The sequence below is a fragment of the Oncorhynchus tshawytscha genome, linkage group LG07 (genome assembly GCF_018296145.1).
Source record: "Oncorhynchus tshawytscha isolate Ot180627B linkage group LG07, Otsh_v2.0, whole genome shotgun sequence".
In the NCBI taxonomy this organism is placed as follows: Eukaryota; Metazoa; Chordata; class Actinopteri; order Salmoniformes; family Salmonidae; genus Oncorhynchus; species Oncorhynchus tshawytscha.
The window spans coordinates 42,053,127-42,069,426 of record NC_056435.1 but is presented as its reverse complement, the minus strand read 5'-3'; the positions used below and the strand labels follow the sequence as shown (position 1 = coordinate 42,069,426).

Here is a 16,300-nt window from a genome sequence, read left to right as displayed (position 1 = left end):
TTTCATCTGTATTTTTTGTAGCTGTCTACATACCACCCCAGACCGAGGCTGGCACTAAAACCGCACCCAATGAGCTGTATACCGCCGTAAGCAAACAGGAAAACACTCATCCAGAGGCGGTGCTCCTAGTGGCCGGGGACTTTAATGCAGAGAAACTTATATCCATCTTACCTCATTTCTATCAGCATGTTAAATGTGCAACCAGAGGAAAGCACATTCTAGACCACCTTTACTCCACACACAGAGACACGTACAAAGCCCTCCCTCGCCCTCGATTTGGCAAATCTGACTATCCTCCGGATTCCTGCTTACAAGCAAAAATTAAAGCAGGAAGCACCGGTGACTCAGTCTATAAAAAAAAATGGTCAGATGAAGCAGATGCTTAACTACAGGACTGTTTTGCTAGCAGACTGGAATATGTTCCGGGATTCCTCTGATGGCATTGAGGAGTACACCAAATCAGTAATAGACTTCATCAATAAGTGCATCGATGACGTCGTACCCACAGTGACTGTACGTACATACCCCACCCGGAAGCCATGGATTACAGGCAACATTCGCACTGAGCTAAAAGGGTAGAGCTGCCACTTTCAAGGAGCGGAACTCTAATCAGGAAGCTTATAAGAAATCCCGCTATTCCCTCCGACGAACGATCAAACAGGCAAAACATCAATACAGGACTAAGATCGAATCGTACTACACCGGCTAAGACGCTCGTCGGAAGTGGCAGGGCTGGCAAATAATTACAGACTACAAAGAGAAGCACAGCCGAGTGCTGCCCAGTGACACAAGCCTACCAGACGAGCTAAATAACTTCTATGCTCGCTTCAAGGCAAGTTATACTGAAACATGCATGAGAGCATCAGCTGTTCCGGACGACTGTGTGATCACGCTCTACACAGCCAATGTGAGTAAGACCTTTAAACAGGTCAACATTCACAAGGCCGCTGGGTCAGACCGATTACCAGGATGTGTACTCCAAGCATATGCTGACCAAATGGTCTTCACTGACATTTTCAACCTCTCCCTGTCTGAGTCTGTAATACCAACATGTTTCAAGCAGACCACCAAAGTCCCTGTGCCCAAGAACACTAAGGTAACCTGCCTAAATGACTACTAAGCTTCATGCCATCCAGGACCTCTATACCAGGCGGTGTCAGACGAAGGCCCTAAAAATTGTCAAAGACTCCAGCCACCCTAGTGATAGACTGTTCTCTCTGCTATAGCACAGCAAGTGGTACCGGAGCGTCAAGTCTAGGTCCAAGAGGCTTCTAAACAGCTTCTACCCCCAAGCCATAATACTCCTGAACAGCTAATCAAATGGCTACCCAGACTATTTGCATTGCCCCCCCCCCTTCTATGCTGCTGCTAATCTATGTTATTATGTATGCATAGTCACTTTAATAACTCTACATACATGTACAAATTACCTCTACACTGGTGCCCCCCCACATTGACTCTGTACCGGTACCCCCTGTATATAGCCCCGCTATTGTTATTTACTGCTGCTCTTTATTTGCTATTCTTATCTCTTACTTTTTGGGGGGGTATTTTCTTAAAACTGCATTGTTGGTTAAGGGCTTTTAAGTAAGCATTTAATTGTAAGGTCTACACCTGTTGTATTTGGTGCATGTGACAAATTAAATTTGATTTGAGAGAGTTGCAAAACTGGTTCTTCTCCTTGGACTGGGTCAAATTGGCTGAGCCAAAGCCAATCTCAGTCAAATGCATGTGTGCTTGTGTGTACCGTCATGTATAGGTCAGACAGATACCGACATGAACATAAATGACTAAACAAAGCCACTGTAGTCAGAGAGTTACAAAAGCAACAAGGCACGTCATAGGCTATTGATTCTGAGCCAGGGAACCCAATTAATCAATCAATCAATTCTTAAAAGGGGTGTGCACAGATAAAAATGGTTTAAAAATCAACATTCTCCTTTATGGAAACCTAGCAAATTATTGAAGGATTAACAGTTTGTTTTTAAACCAATCATGACATACGTGTTCTTTTTTTCTTTGTCCAATATGTAATGTAATTCCCAATAGAACTTGATTTCTCAGAGCAGACCTTGCTTTTTTTCAAAATTGTATATAGTCTATAATCTATAGTCTAAAATTGCCAGTATTCTGGATTTACTTCTCTGCACTGCAATCTTTTGACTGTTTATAATTGGTGAAAATGGTCTCTCACCAGGTACAGTAATGATACAGCACATCATTCCTTTTCAGATGTGTTTCCTGGTATATTTACCTGCTGTCCAAATCCATATTTTAAATAGAGGTGAGATAGATAGCTATGATGGATAGAGATGTAGAGATTAGAGGTCGACCGATTATTCAGAATGTCCGATTAATTAGGGCCGATTTCAAGTATTAAAATATTATTAAAATATATATATTTTTTAAATACCTTTTATTTAACTAGGCAAGTCAGTTAAGAACTTAAGAACACATTCTTATTTTCAATGACTGCCTAGGAACTGTGGGTTAACTGCCTTGTTCAGGGGCAGAACGACAGATTTTCACCTTGTCAGCTTAGGGGTTCCAATCTTGCAACCGCACAGTTAACTAGTCCAACGCTCTAACCATTGCACTACACGAGTAGGCTACCTGTAACGCGAATGCAGTAGAAGCCAAGGTAAATTGCTAGCTAGCATTAAACTTATCTTATAAAAAACAATCAATCATATGTTACGGTTTTCTTCCGTTGAAAGAGAGTCGGACCAAAATGCAGCGTGGTAATTTTCATACATGTTTAATAATGATGAAAAACGAACAATACAAAAACAAGAAACGGAACGTGAAAACCTAAACAGCCTATCTGGTGATAACAAAACACAGAGACAGGAACAATCACCCCCGAAACACTCAAAGAATATGGCTGCCTAAATATGGTTCCCAATCAGAGACAACGAGAATCACCTGCCTCTGATTGAGAACCGCCTCAGGCAACCATAGACTATGCTAGAAAACCCCACTAAGCCACAATCCCAAAACCTACGAAAAACCCCCATACATAAACACAACACAAAATACGGCTGGGAGTCCCCCCCCCAGGGTGCGGACTCCTAGCCGCACACCTAAACCCATAGGGGAGGGTCCGGGTGGGCGTCTGTCCACGGTGGCGGCTCCGGCTCGGAACGTGGACCCCACTCCAACCAAGTCTTAGTCCCCCTGTAACGCGTCCTTTGATTGGCAGCCCTCGCCGCCGACCTTGGCCTAATAACCCTCACCAAGGACCCCACTGGACTGAGGGGCAGCTCGGGACTGAGGTAGAAGCTCGGGACTGAGGGGAAGCTCGGCACTGAGGGGAAGCTCGGCACTGAGGGGAAGCTCGGCACTGAGGGGAAGCTCGGCACTGAGAGGAAGCCCAGTACTGAGAGGAAGCTCAGGCAGGTAGTTGGCTCTGGCAGATCCTGGCTAGCTGGTGGTTCTGGCAGATCCTGGCTGCTCCCTGCAGACTGGCAGCTCTCTGCAGACTGGCAGCTCTGGCTGCTCCATGCAGACTGGCAGCTCTGGCTGCTCCCTGCAGACTGGCAGCTCTGGCAGCTCCATGCAGACAGGCAGCTCTGGCTTCTCCATGCAGACTGGCAGCTCTGGCTGCGCTGAACAGGCAGGAGACTCCGGCAGCGCTGGAGAGGAGTAAGCCTCTGGCAGCGCTAAACATGCAGGAGACTCCGGCAGCGCTGGAGAGGAGGAAGGCTCTGATAGCGCTAGACAGGTGGGAGACTCCGGCAGCGCTGGAGAGGAGGAAGGCTCTGGCAGCGCTAAACAGGCGAGGCGCACTGAAGGCCTGGTGCGTGGTGCTGGCACTGGTGGTACTGGGCCGAGGACACGCACAGGAAGCCTGGTGCGGGGAGCTGCCACCGGAGGACTGGTGTGTGAAGGTGGCACAGGATGGACCGGACCATGAAGGTGTACTGGAGAGCCTGAGAGCAGGACTGGCACAGGACGTGCAAGGCTAGGTAGGTACACAGGAGGCCTAGTGCGTGAGGCTGGCACAATCTTCACCAGCCGACTAACACGCACCTCAGGACGAGTATGGAGCGCTGACCCAGGTGCCATCAAATCCCCGACACGCTCCGTCGGGCGAATATCGTACCTAAAGCACCAACCTAGCAACTCCCACATAACTCTCTCCTCCACTTTCCCCATTAACTCCTTCACAGTCTCTGCTTCACTCACCTCCAACACCGGCTTTGGTTCTGGTCTCCTCCTTGGCTCCTCACAATAAACAGGGGGAGTTGGCTCAGGTCTGAACCCTGACTCTGCCACACTCTCCCTGAGCCCCCCAAGAAATTTTTGGGGCTGACTCTCGGGCTTCCTTCTGCGCCGCCGTGCTTGTCTCTTCATCTCCATTCTTCTATAACCCCCTTCGCACTGCTCCAGCGAATCCCAGGCGGGCTCCGGCACTCTCTCTGGGTCGACCGCCCACCTGTCTATTTCCTCCCAAGTCGTATACTCTAAACTTCGTAGCTCCTGCTGGTGCTGCCTGTCACCACGCCGCTTGGTCCTGGTGTGGTGGGTGATTCTGTTACGGTTTTCTTCCGTCGAAAGATATATATATAAATTGTAAAAAAAAATGTAAAAAAATCTTCTTTTTTTTGTCTTTTTTATTAAATCGGACGATTAATCGGTATCAGCTTTTTTGGTCCTCCAATAATCGGTATCGGTGTTGAAAAATCATAATCGGTCGACCTCTAGTAGAGATATAGGCTGTATAGAGTTCCTAAGAAATGACAATGCACTTTTACGACTGAAAGTAGAGTATTCAACTATAAGGTGCTTTGTTTTTTGCTCTAATAGCTGTGCAGTTGAGGAACAAGCACACTTATATTTGTTTTGTTTGGAACACAACCCTGCATCCCCGGCGTCACACAATTACTGCTGTTGTTGACACAATCCAAAAATGTTCTATTGACAACAATTTTGGTGTGCATAGAATTGAGTCATGAGTGCATTCAGGTGCGTGCTCCGGGGCAAGTTTTCTTCACATAGACAAACATAGGCTCGTTCTGTTCAGGACAACCCAGGGTATAACACCATGTCATCTTCTAACTGTACATCAAACATAGTGATTATAAATGTTGAAACTGTATATGACATGGTTTTATGATGTGGAAAAGTGAAGTTCACATTTGGACTCACAGGTGTTTGGCTTGCTTGTATGACATCAAAGCGCTATTTATTATAAATCCTCAACTTCTCATCTGTCAATATACATCGAGTCCTACTAATTTATAGCATTTTCCTGACTCAGACAACAAACATTTTTGCAAAATTTGGCCAAATAGCAGGAGGAATGAGGGCAACTTTTTGTCAGGTGTGGTGTTCAAATTCAGAACAGCTGTCAGTCAAAACATTTTTAAAGCTGTGAAGCACAGAGCCAGAGCACTGACATAATTTATAGCATGTTACTGTATAGCCACTGCGTTCCAAATTACGTGCTTATCAGTGCCCAAATCTGCCATTTTCAACCCATATATGGGTACGAGTGTAAAGGGTTAACATCACAAAAAACAGACAAGCACACAAAGTTCTTTCTTATTAGCTTTCACTGATTCCAAAAGAGATACAAATCATTCTCCAAACAGAGAGATAAACAAATCCACTGGGTTGTGACAAACCACTATGTGACATTGACACACCTGACAGCCATAACAAACATCTGTGTCGGAGACGCCACAACAGGATACAAATATTCATGGTTAACAATGACACAAAATTATCAGAAGCAAATTGAGAGTATTTTTTGACTAGGCCATTTATTAATAACTTAGCCATACATTCTCCTCCATAAAGAAGTGATACAGTGAAATAGTGTATTTTGAATCTGTATATTAAGATATTGTATATTCTATCAATATAATTATTTTGAATGTATTTTTACTCATTTATATATTTAGGCTTAATTTAACCAGGCCAGTCCCATGAAGACAGCAGTTTATTTTAAAAGGTAGCCTGGCCCAAGAGGTAGTAGCATCACAATTATCCATACAAATACAGTACAGTGGCATTCCATTAACCACAGAACCACGTGAAGACATTTCTATTGTATTGTGTGAAATGTACTGCCTCTCCCCATGTGTCTTGGAAAATGCATTGTAGAGAGCAGTCTGTAATATTGTTACTTAGTCACACCAGCCACTCGTTAACTTATTGTTATAGAAAATAAAATATTTCCCTATATGTGGATGAATTTGACAAAGACTGTCTAAATTGCATTGCTTATGTTTGTGTAAACATAAACAATTCAACACTGAAAAACAATTGTATGTTGCACATTCCTTATAATTAGGCTTTTTTTTTAATAGACTTGTGAGAGTAGTGTCAGTCATGCATTGATGAATGAATCAAGTAAAATTCCACTGTCTGATGTGACGTCGCTCACATTACATGAACAATGAAACAGGCGAAACACATTTTAGCCAACAAAACATCCTGGAGAAATGTATTCAGATAGCGGCATGGTGAAACACACCTTGGTCCTGTAGCAGCTTGCTTTCTGCCGCAACGCCCCACCTCATGCCCTCTCTGCACTAACACACACCTGCAGCAGGTACAGGAATACACACACACACACACAGCCCAGACTTGTGTATTCTGAGAGGGATTAAACGTTGTTTAGCTGTGGCATGAGAAAGTCAAAGCAGCCTTCACAGCAGCTTCCGTTCTTTCTTGTTCAGACTGATTTATTACCGTGAGTGAATAGCTCCTTATAGCTGAAGACGCCACGGACTTAAAGCACTACTATAGACTGTTGAATGTACACCCACGGTTCACACCAAGGTAAAGATGCACAATACAACACCAGGTGGGGTTGATTTTATTCCCAGAAATTGTAAAGAACTTTGGGGTATTTGACTCTTACTACCATTAAGCATTATTTAATTACACTACACCTGTGCTCAGAAAGCTGTCTAAAATACATTAGACTGTATTTTAGACTGTTATAAATGTGACATTATGCTATATTTATAAGACATTATGCTATATTTATAAGACTGGCACAGAAAGACACCACACAGATGAGATGACTGGAAAACAGCAAATAAATTAAATGGCGCAGGCAAACCAAAATGTTCAATAGAATTACTGCAACTTAAGGCTAACAAAATAAAAAAGTTCAGTATGCCACAAACAAGATGTTACTGCCTTAGTTAAAACTTCATAACGTTGCAAATTGAAAACCCTGTTACAGATTGTAACCTCAGCGCTCATTTTGGATCAAACTTATTTTTCAGTAATTTTACTTTATAATACTGTATATTAATGACTGAAGTGGAATCGGTTTGGTAGAAAGGAGTCTTACCTTGAAATGTGAGAGAGAGGCTGATATGCAAGGCAACAGGTAAGATATGTGTTCTCTAGTCTCGGACTTAGATTACTACTGACTGACTGTCTCTTAACTGTGTCTACGGTCTCATTGCGTCTCTACTGATTGAGCTCTATGAGCAATGCTAAGTCTGAGACATCCTCTGTTTCTCCCAATAAGGTACCACTGAGACAACAACAGGTGGAGACTGTTTGTGTGTGTGTATGTGGGTGCATGAGATAGCATGGGGGGGGTCAGAGGTCCATCAAAAGTCAATGATCTGCTAACTCTCCTCCATAGCATGAAGTCTGCATTGACCAATCAGTGGAACAAAACACTAAACTGGGTTTACTCATGACACAAAACCAGCCTGTGTTATTTTCAGTGTTAGGACATCTCCTACTGAAGTGATGTGGTGCATTTCACAGTTATGTACAAAGATCAAGTAACTCATGAAATCAAAGTATATTATAAAATATTACCTCAAGATCTCCTTAAATCATATCATGCCTCAAGAAGGAAAGAGCCCATTCCATGTGAACTTTCTCTCTCACAAACACAGGGATGGTGTATAAAGCCATTTTCTTCCGTTGCATGCCTCTCTAACCTGGTTGGCCCTGTACTAACACACTTAGTCAACTTTAGTCAATGATTACTGCTCTCTTTGTCAATATTCTATCATTTTTGTCCGGTCACAAAGAGAAAAAGGCCAGTCTGGCTCATTAATCTTGTTATCCAACAGGAGACAACATGCAGTAACATTTCCCCACAGGGCTTTCACTCCCCTCATTATAGACAAGAACACGGCTTATCAATCTACCCTGTGACACCCTTCCCACAACATCCCTGACAGATACGCACACTAAATCTTTTAAAAAGTGGTCTAAGAGGAGCTTTAAAACATCCAGTTATCTTGCCAAGGACTAAATAAATGTTCATTTTTGTATTCAGCTTTTGATTATAAATTATTTTTTTAAAGTATCATCTGTTTTACCTCATTTATACCAGCATGTCACATGTGCAACCAGAGGGAAAAAAACTCCAGACCACCTTTACTCCACACACAGAGAAACATACAAAGCTCTCCCTCGCCCTCCATTTGACAAATCTGACCAAAATGGTATCTTCCCGATTCCTGCTTACAAGCAAAAACTAAAGCAGGAAGTACCAGTGTCTCGCTTAATACGGAAGTGTTCAGATGACGCGGATGCTACGCTACAGGACTGTTTCGCTTGCGCAGACCGGAGTATGTTCCGGGATTCATCCAACTGCATTGAGGAGTATACCACCTCAGTCACCGGCTTCATCAATAAGTGCATCGACGACGTCGTCCCCACAGTGACCGTATGTACCCCAACCAGAAACCATGAACTACAGGCAACATCCGGACCGAGCTAAAGGCTAGAGCTGCCGCTTTCATGGAGCGGGACACTAATCTGGACACTAACAAGAAATCCAGCTATGCCCTCCAACGAACCATCTGTCAATACAGGACTAAGATTGAATCCTACTACACCGGCTCTGACGCTCGTCGGATGTTTATTTTTTTTATTTTACCTTTATTTAACTAGGCAAGTCAGTTAAGAACAAATTCTTATTTTCAATGACAGCCTAGGAACAGTGGGTTAACTGCCTGTTCAGGGGCAGAACGACAGATTTGTAACTTGTCAGCTCAGGGGTTTGAACTTGCAACCGTCCGGTTACTAGTCCAACGCTCTAACCACTAGGCTACCCTGCCGCCCCAGGCTTCCCTGCCAGATTTGGCAGGGCTTGCAAACTATTGCGGACTACAAAAGGGAAACCCGGCGGCGAGCTGCCCAGTGATGCGAGCCTACCAGATGAGCGAAATGCCTTTTATGCTCACTTCGAGGCAAGCAACACTGAAGCATGCATGAGAGCACCAGCTGTTCTGGATGACTGTGTGATCACCCTCTCTGTAGCTGATGTGAGCAAGACCTTTAAACAGGTCTTGCTCACAACCCCACAGGGCCAGAAGGATTACCAGGACCTGTACTTAGAGCATGCGCGAACCAACTGGCAAGTGTCTTCGCTGACCTTTTCAACCTCTCTCTGACTGAGTCGGTAATACCTACATGTTTCAAGCAGACCACCATAGTCCCTGTGCCTAAGAAAGCAAAGGTAACCTCCCTAAATAACTACCACCCCATAGCACTCACTCACTTTGGTAACCATGAAGTGCTTTGAAAGGCTGGACATGGCTCACATCAACACCATCATACCGGAAACCCTAGACCCACTCCAATTTGCATACAGCCCCAACAGATCATGCAATCTCAATGGCACTCCACACTGCCTATTCACACCTGACAATCACAGGTGATAAAGGTAGGCAACAACACATCTGCCACGCGGATCCTCAACACTGGGGCCCGTCAGGGGTGCATGCTTAGTCCCCTCCTGTACTCCGTGGCCAAGCATGACTCCAACGCCATCATTAAGTTTGCTGACGACACAACAGTGGTAGGCCTGATCACCGGCAACAATGAGACGGCCTTTTTTATTTAACCTTTATTTAACCAGGTAGGCCAGATGAGAACAAATTCTCATTTACAACTGCAGCCTGGCCAAGATAAAACAAAGCAGTGCGACAAAAACACAGAGTTACACATGGGATAAACAAACGTACAGTCAGTAACACAATAGAAAACTATGTACAGTGTGTGCAAATGTAGTAAGATTAGGGAGGCAATAAATAGGCCAGTGGCGAAATAATTACAATGTAGCATTAACACTGGAGTGAATAGAAGATGTGCAAGTAGAGATACTGGGGTTCAAAAGAGCAAATAAAATAAATAACAATATGGGGATGAGGTAGTTGGTTGTGCTATTTACAGATGGGATGTGTACAGGTACAGTGATCGGTAAGCTGCTCTGACAGCTGATGAGTAAAGTTAGAGAGGGAGATATAGGTCTCCAGCTTCAGTGATTTTTGCAATTCGTTCCAGTCATTGGCAGCAGAGAACTGGAAGGAAAGGCAGCCAAAATAGTTGTTGGCTTTAGGGATGACCAATGAAATATACCTGCTGGAGCGCGTGCTATGGGTGGGTGTTGCTATGGAGACCAGTGAGCTGAGATGAGGTGGGGCTTTACCTAGCAAAGACTTATAGATGACCTGGAGCCAGTGGGTTTGGCGATGAATATGAAGCGAGGGCCAGCCAACGAGAGCATACAGGTCGCAGTGGTGGGTAGCATATGGGGCTTTGGTGACAAAACGGATGGCACTATGACAGCAAATTGGATGTTGTCTGAGTAGAGTGTTGGAGGCTATTTTGTAAATGACATCGCCGAAGTCAAGGACTGGTAGGATAGTACGTTTTAAGAGGGTATGTTTGGCAGCATGAGTGAAGGAGGCTTTGTTGCGAAATAGGAAGACGATTCTATATTTAATTAGAGATGCTTAATGTGAGTCTGGAAGGAGAATTTACGGTCTAACCAGACCTTGGAATTTGTAGTTGTCCACATATTCTTAGTCAGAACCGTCCAGAGTAGTGATGCTAGGCAGGCGGGCGGGAGTGTTGTATGGCATTGAAGCTCGTCTGGAGGTTTGTTAGCAGTGTCCAAAGAAGGGCCAGATGCATACAGAATGGTGTCGTCTGCGTAGAGGTGGATCAAAGAATCACCAGCAGCAAGAGCATATCATTGATATATACAGAGAAGAGAGTCGGCCCGAGAATTGAACCCTGTGGCACCCCTATAGACACTGCCAGAGGTCCGGACAATAGGCCCTCCGATTTGACACACTGAACTCTATCTGAGAAGTAGTTAGTGAACCAGACGAGGCAGTCATTTGAGAAACTAAGGTTATTGAGTCGGCTGATAAGAATGCAGTGATTGACAGAGTCGAAAGCCTTGGCCAGTTCAATGAAGACGGCTGCAGAGTACTGTCTTTTATCGATGGCGGTTATGATATCATTTAGGACCTTGAGCATGGCTGAGGTGCACCCATGACCAGCTCGGAAACCAGATTGCATGGCGGAGAAGGTACGGTGAGATTCAAAATAGTCGGTGATCTGTTTGTTAACTTGGCTTTCGAAGACTTTAGAAAGGCAGGGCAGGATAGATATAGGTCTATAACAGTTTGAGTCTGGAGTGTCAAATCTGGGTAGGCATTTGATTAGCCGTTCAGGAGTCTTATGGCTTGGGGGTAGAAGCTATTCAGGAGCCTCTTGGACCTAGACTTGTCGCTCCGGTACCATTTGCCGTGCAGTAACAGAGAGAACAGTCTGTGACTGGAGTCTGGAAGCTTGGCCCCGGTGATGTACTGGGCCATACGCACTATCCTCTGACCTGGTACCCCTGTATATAGCCTCGTTATTTTATTTTTTACTTTAGTTTATTTTGTAAATATTTTCTGAACTATTTCTTGAAATGTATTGTTGGTTAAGGGATTGTAAGTAGGCATTTCATGGTGAGGTCTACACCTTTTGTATTTGGCACGTGACTAATAGATTCCTTGTTATGCTTCATGACTTGACGATCCAAGAGCACAATACATTTGAAGGATCAAAGCGACCAATCACTTTATTTAATTGGTCTGAAACACACAGACACAAACAGGAGGAGCATACACACACAAAATCACACACACTTCTGTCTCCATTGTGGTGCGTCTCTGTGGACCCCTGGTTCAATAGGACAGGGAGAACAATGCAGACTGCAACAGAAGAGGACAGAGAAAAACCTTTGTCTGCTCTGCTGCCCTTATGGAGCTGTCTGGTGTAGGCCCATCGGAAATGGGGCACACATACACACAAGTACAAGAACACACACAAACCGCACACAAAGGCAACAAAACACACACACACAAACACACAAAGAAAACCCATAAATACTGCTCTTGGGTTCTTGGTATTTGCAAATTGGAATGAAGTGGAGCAGAAACCTATATACTTCCTGACCAAAAGTATGTGGACACCTGCTCGTAGAACATCTCATTCCAAAATCATGGGCATTAATATTGAGTTGGTCCCCCTTTGCTGTAATAACAGCCTCCACTCTTCTGGGAAGGCTTTCCACTAGATGTTGGAACATTGCTGCTATAACAGCCTCCACTCTTCTGGGAAGACTTTCCACTAGATGTTGGAACATTGCTACAGGGACTTGCTTCCATTCAGCCACAAGAGCATTAGTGAGGTTGGGCACTGATGTTGGCCAATTAGGCCTGGCTCACGGTTGGCGTTCCAATTCATCCTAAAGGTGTTCAATGTGATTGATGTCAGGGCTCTGTGCAGGCCAGTCAAATTCTTCCACACCAATTGCGACAAACCATTTCTGTATGGACATCGCTTTGTGCACGAGGGCATTGTCATGCTGAAACAGGAAAGGGCCTTCCAAAACTGTTGCCACAAAGTTGTAAGCACAGAAAGGTCTAGAATGTCATTGTATGCTGTAGTGTTAAGATTTCCCTTCAATGGAACTAAGGGGCCTAGCCCGAACCATGAAAAACAGCCTCACACCATTACTCCTCCTCGACTAAACTTTACATTTGGCAATATGCATTGGGGCAGGAAGTGTTCTCCTGGATTCGCCAAACCCAGATTTGTCTGTCGGACTGCCAGATGGTAAAGCGTGATTCATCACTCCAGAGAACGTGTTTCCACTGCTCCAGAGTCCAATGGTGGCAAGCTTGGTCATCTTGGTCATCTTGGGCTATCGTACAGCTGCTTGGCCATGGAAAGCAATTTCATGAAGTTCCCAACAAACAGTTATTGTGCTGACGTTGCTTTACAGAGGCAGTTTGGAACTCAGTTGTGAGTGTTGCAACCGAGGACAGATGATTTTTATCCTCTATTCACATCAGCACTCGGCGGTCCAGTTCTATGAGCTTGTGTGGCCTAACGCTTCGTGGCTGAGCCGTTGTTGCTCCAAGACGTTTCCACTTCTCAATAACAGCACTAACAGTTGACCGGGGCAGCTCTAGCAGAGCAGAAATATGACGAACTGACTTGTTGGAAAGGTGTCATGTTGAAAGTCACTGAGCTCTTCGGTAATGCCATTCTACTGCTAATGTTTATCTATGGAGATTGCATGTCTGTGTGCTGGATTTTATATACCGGTCAGCAACGGGTTTGGCTGAAATAGCCGAATCCACTAATTTGAAGGAGTGTCCACATAAATGTCTATATATAGTGTATGTCACTCAACAGACCAACACTCAGAGAGCTAGCTAGGGACCCTAGAGTCAGCAGGATACATGTTAACAACAGGTTATTAATACATAATAACTGTATTCAGCAGCTATTGAGTCTTCGACAAAGCTTTAATTAACAAGGAAGTGTAAATACTATTTCAATAGAACTTGATAGATGACTAGATTTGACTTGGAGAGAGAAAGTGCATCCAGGTCACCTCTCATTCTGTGTGAACCCATTCACCTGGAGGCACATTGCTCAGAGAGAAGGGGGGGAGAGGGAGAGGTGAGAGGTCAGGGGTCAGTCCTCTCCTTGTAAGAGCAGCACACACAGTTTACCAGTTACTGTGGTTAATCCCCACACCCAAACAGTGTGTCAGTGTGTTCTCTTCTCTACCAGACCCTCTCTGCTGCAGACATACTGTATGTCAGTGTGTTCTCTTCACTGCCAGACCCTCTCTGCTGCAGACATACTGTATGTCAGTGCGTTCTCTTCTCTACCAGCCCCTTTCTGCTGCAGACAGACTGTATGTCAGTGTGTTCTCTTCTCTACCAGACCCTCTCTGCTGCAGACATACTGTATGTCAGTGTGTTCTCTTCACTACCAGACCCTCTCTGCTGCAGACATACTGTATGTCAGTGCGTTCTCTTCTCTACCAGCCCCTTTCTGCTGCAGACAGACTGTATGTCAGTGTGTTCTCTTCTCTACCAGACCCTCTCTGCTCTGAAAGACAACTGGAATTCAACACAGCCAATGGGGCTAGCGCAAATTAGACCCTGCATGACACACACACACACTATCTCCCTTTGACACCTCTGATAACTTCTAGAAGATTTCACTGTCCGCAGTCTACTCGATAAAACTGACAGACACACAAAGAGAAAAAGGAGAGTGAATGAGACAAAACAGATTGGGAATGAGGATGGCAAAGAAAGATAATAAGAAAGCAAGAGAAAATTGAATGAGGAATAGAGAAAGGAGATGGACAGAGAGAAAGGTCAAGGACTCCCCACTGACGGGCAGCTTTGTGTGCAGCCAGTCACTGTAAAGCCACACACACACACAAAATAGGTTGGCGATGAAAGCTTTAAATCATCTGAAATTGCCGAACTTCAGACTTCTCAGTCCCATCATACACACAGTACCCAGACCTTGCTTGCTCAACGCATTTAAAACACATACACATACACTACCCAGACCCACACTCACAGAGTGACGTGCTTATACCTTGCACATTCATTGCCCATGAAGACCTATCTGCAGTCTAGTGCTGTCAATCAACCTATTCCAGCCTTTAAGACTGACCACCACTAAGGATGCCACCCCTGGCTCAATGTACATGTTCTGTCATTTTCACCCAGGGCTATGTCCATAGTGATCTAGAAAAGCAGATTGCACATTCTACCAAGGGAAGACTTCACTGAATTATGAAGAATGTTCTCTTTCCTTACCTACTACAACCAATCATCTACCACCACCAAAAGAAAGATATTTCCCGAATCTACTAATCCAAACACCTAACACCCCTCAGGAAAATACTTTAAAGGATAACTAGGCCACGACTCACGATGAAACAGATATAATGTAAATATATTCTGTGTTTTAACATTCGCAGCTATTCTCGGGAAAGTAGTTGATAGTTTAATTCTCATCTGCCAACAGAACTGGCATCGTCACTCGTTATTGCGTGCGCTGTCACCTTACAGATACGATGCTGTGACTGTTCTGCCTATTTAAAAATAATAATAATAATTTAAAAAAATTTAAAAAGACTGTCACCTTATGGCACACGCAGACTACAACTCAAGGCAAGGCGAAACGGACCTGTCTGTGTAACTTGATACGTATGTCATTTCATTAGCACGGGTCCTCATGTTCGAACATTTATGAAATAGAGCGCAAATATTGCCTTGTATTCGAAACACTCGCGATCCAGGATGCGCGCATGATGTTTGGGTGGAAACGCATAGGGAAACGATCCAAAAGTACACGAAACGTATGAAATTGTATGGACAGTGAGTTATATGTCCTGTCGTTAACAAGTAGCCTAGTACAGTGTGTGTGGACTCATCACACTAATCCTGGGTAAAGTGCCCCGCTCTGTTCTTTTCACTCACCACTCCTGAAGCTCGCGGGCTTTCCAAACGTCTGTTTCTGTTTTTCCCGAGCGCTCACCGCTGATTGCTCAACGAATGCAAAGCACGAGAAGACGCGTTGTGTCGGCTTCTCTTCCGTCTACAGCAAAGACGAGGACAGGGTTACAGAAGAACCTATCGTTGCTATCAACTTCACGGTAGTTCTGCCCAACACTCACACAACCTCACCCCGCTTTCTCCCCATGACTTTCTGGTGTTTTGTTTCTAACATTCACTCTCCCTTCCACTCACCTCCCCCTTAAAGGGAAAGGACCTCTTTATCTGTCGCCACAATGGGATTGGAAGAGAAGGGATCATGAGAAAGGGCCCGGGTATCAAATCAATGGGATCATTAGACTGGAAACAAAGGCCTTTTATGCACTCGATTCTCAATTCAAACAATAACCAAACTATCAGTAAGGTATCCCTTCCCCTACCCTCCAATATAGCACAAACAGACACACACAACAAGGGTAGACCATACATTCGTGTTCAAAAGTACCTAACACTGCTCAACACAGGACTTGAACATTCATGGGAAACAGCATTCCTTATTGGAGTAAGTATTCCAAACGTTTACCTTCTTCGTGACGTTGGTGTAAGTAGTGTAAGTAGTGTAAGGCATCACCCTAAAGCAACCTGGTCTCAATGCATTTCGTATTATTCTTTACGTAAATCCGGGACACACCTTTTAG

General features: G+C 44.4%; 1 protein-coding gene across 1 annotated transcript in view; it reads right to left on the bottom strand.

The window, feature by feature from the left end:
• The window catches only part of LOC112254529 (transcription factor SOX-13), a 72,536-nt gene extending 56,678 nt beyond the window's left edge, over window positions 1–15,858 (bottom strand). Inside the window, exon 1 of the mRNA XM_042324433.1 lies at window positions 15,588–15,858. The gene's annotated coding sequence lies outside the window, so the exon portion shown is untranslated. The remainder of the gene's footprint in view (window positions 1–15,587) is intronic.
• Window positions 15,859–16,300: the final 442 nt, after the last annotated feature.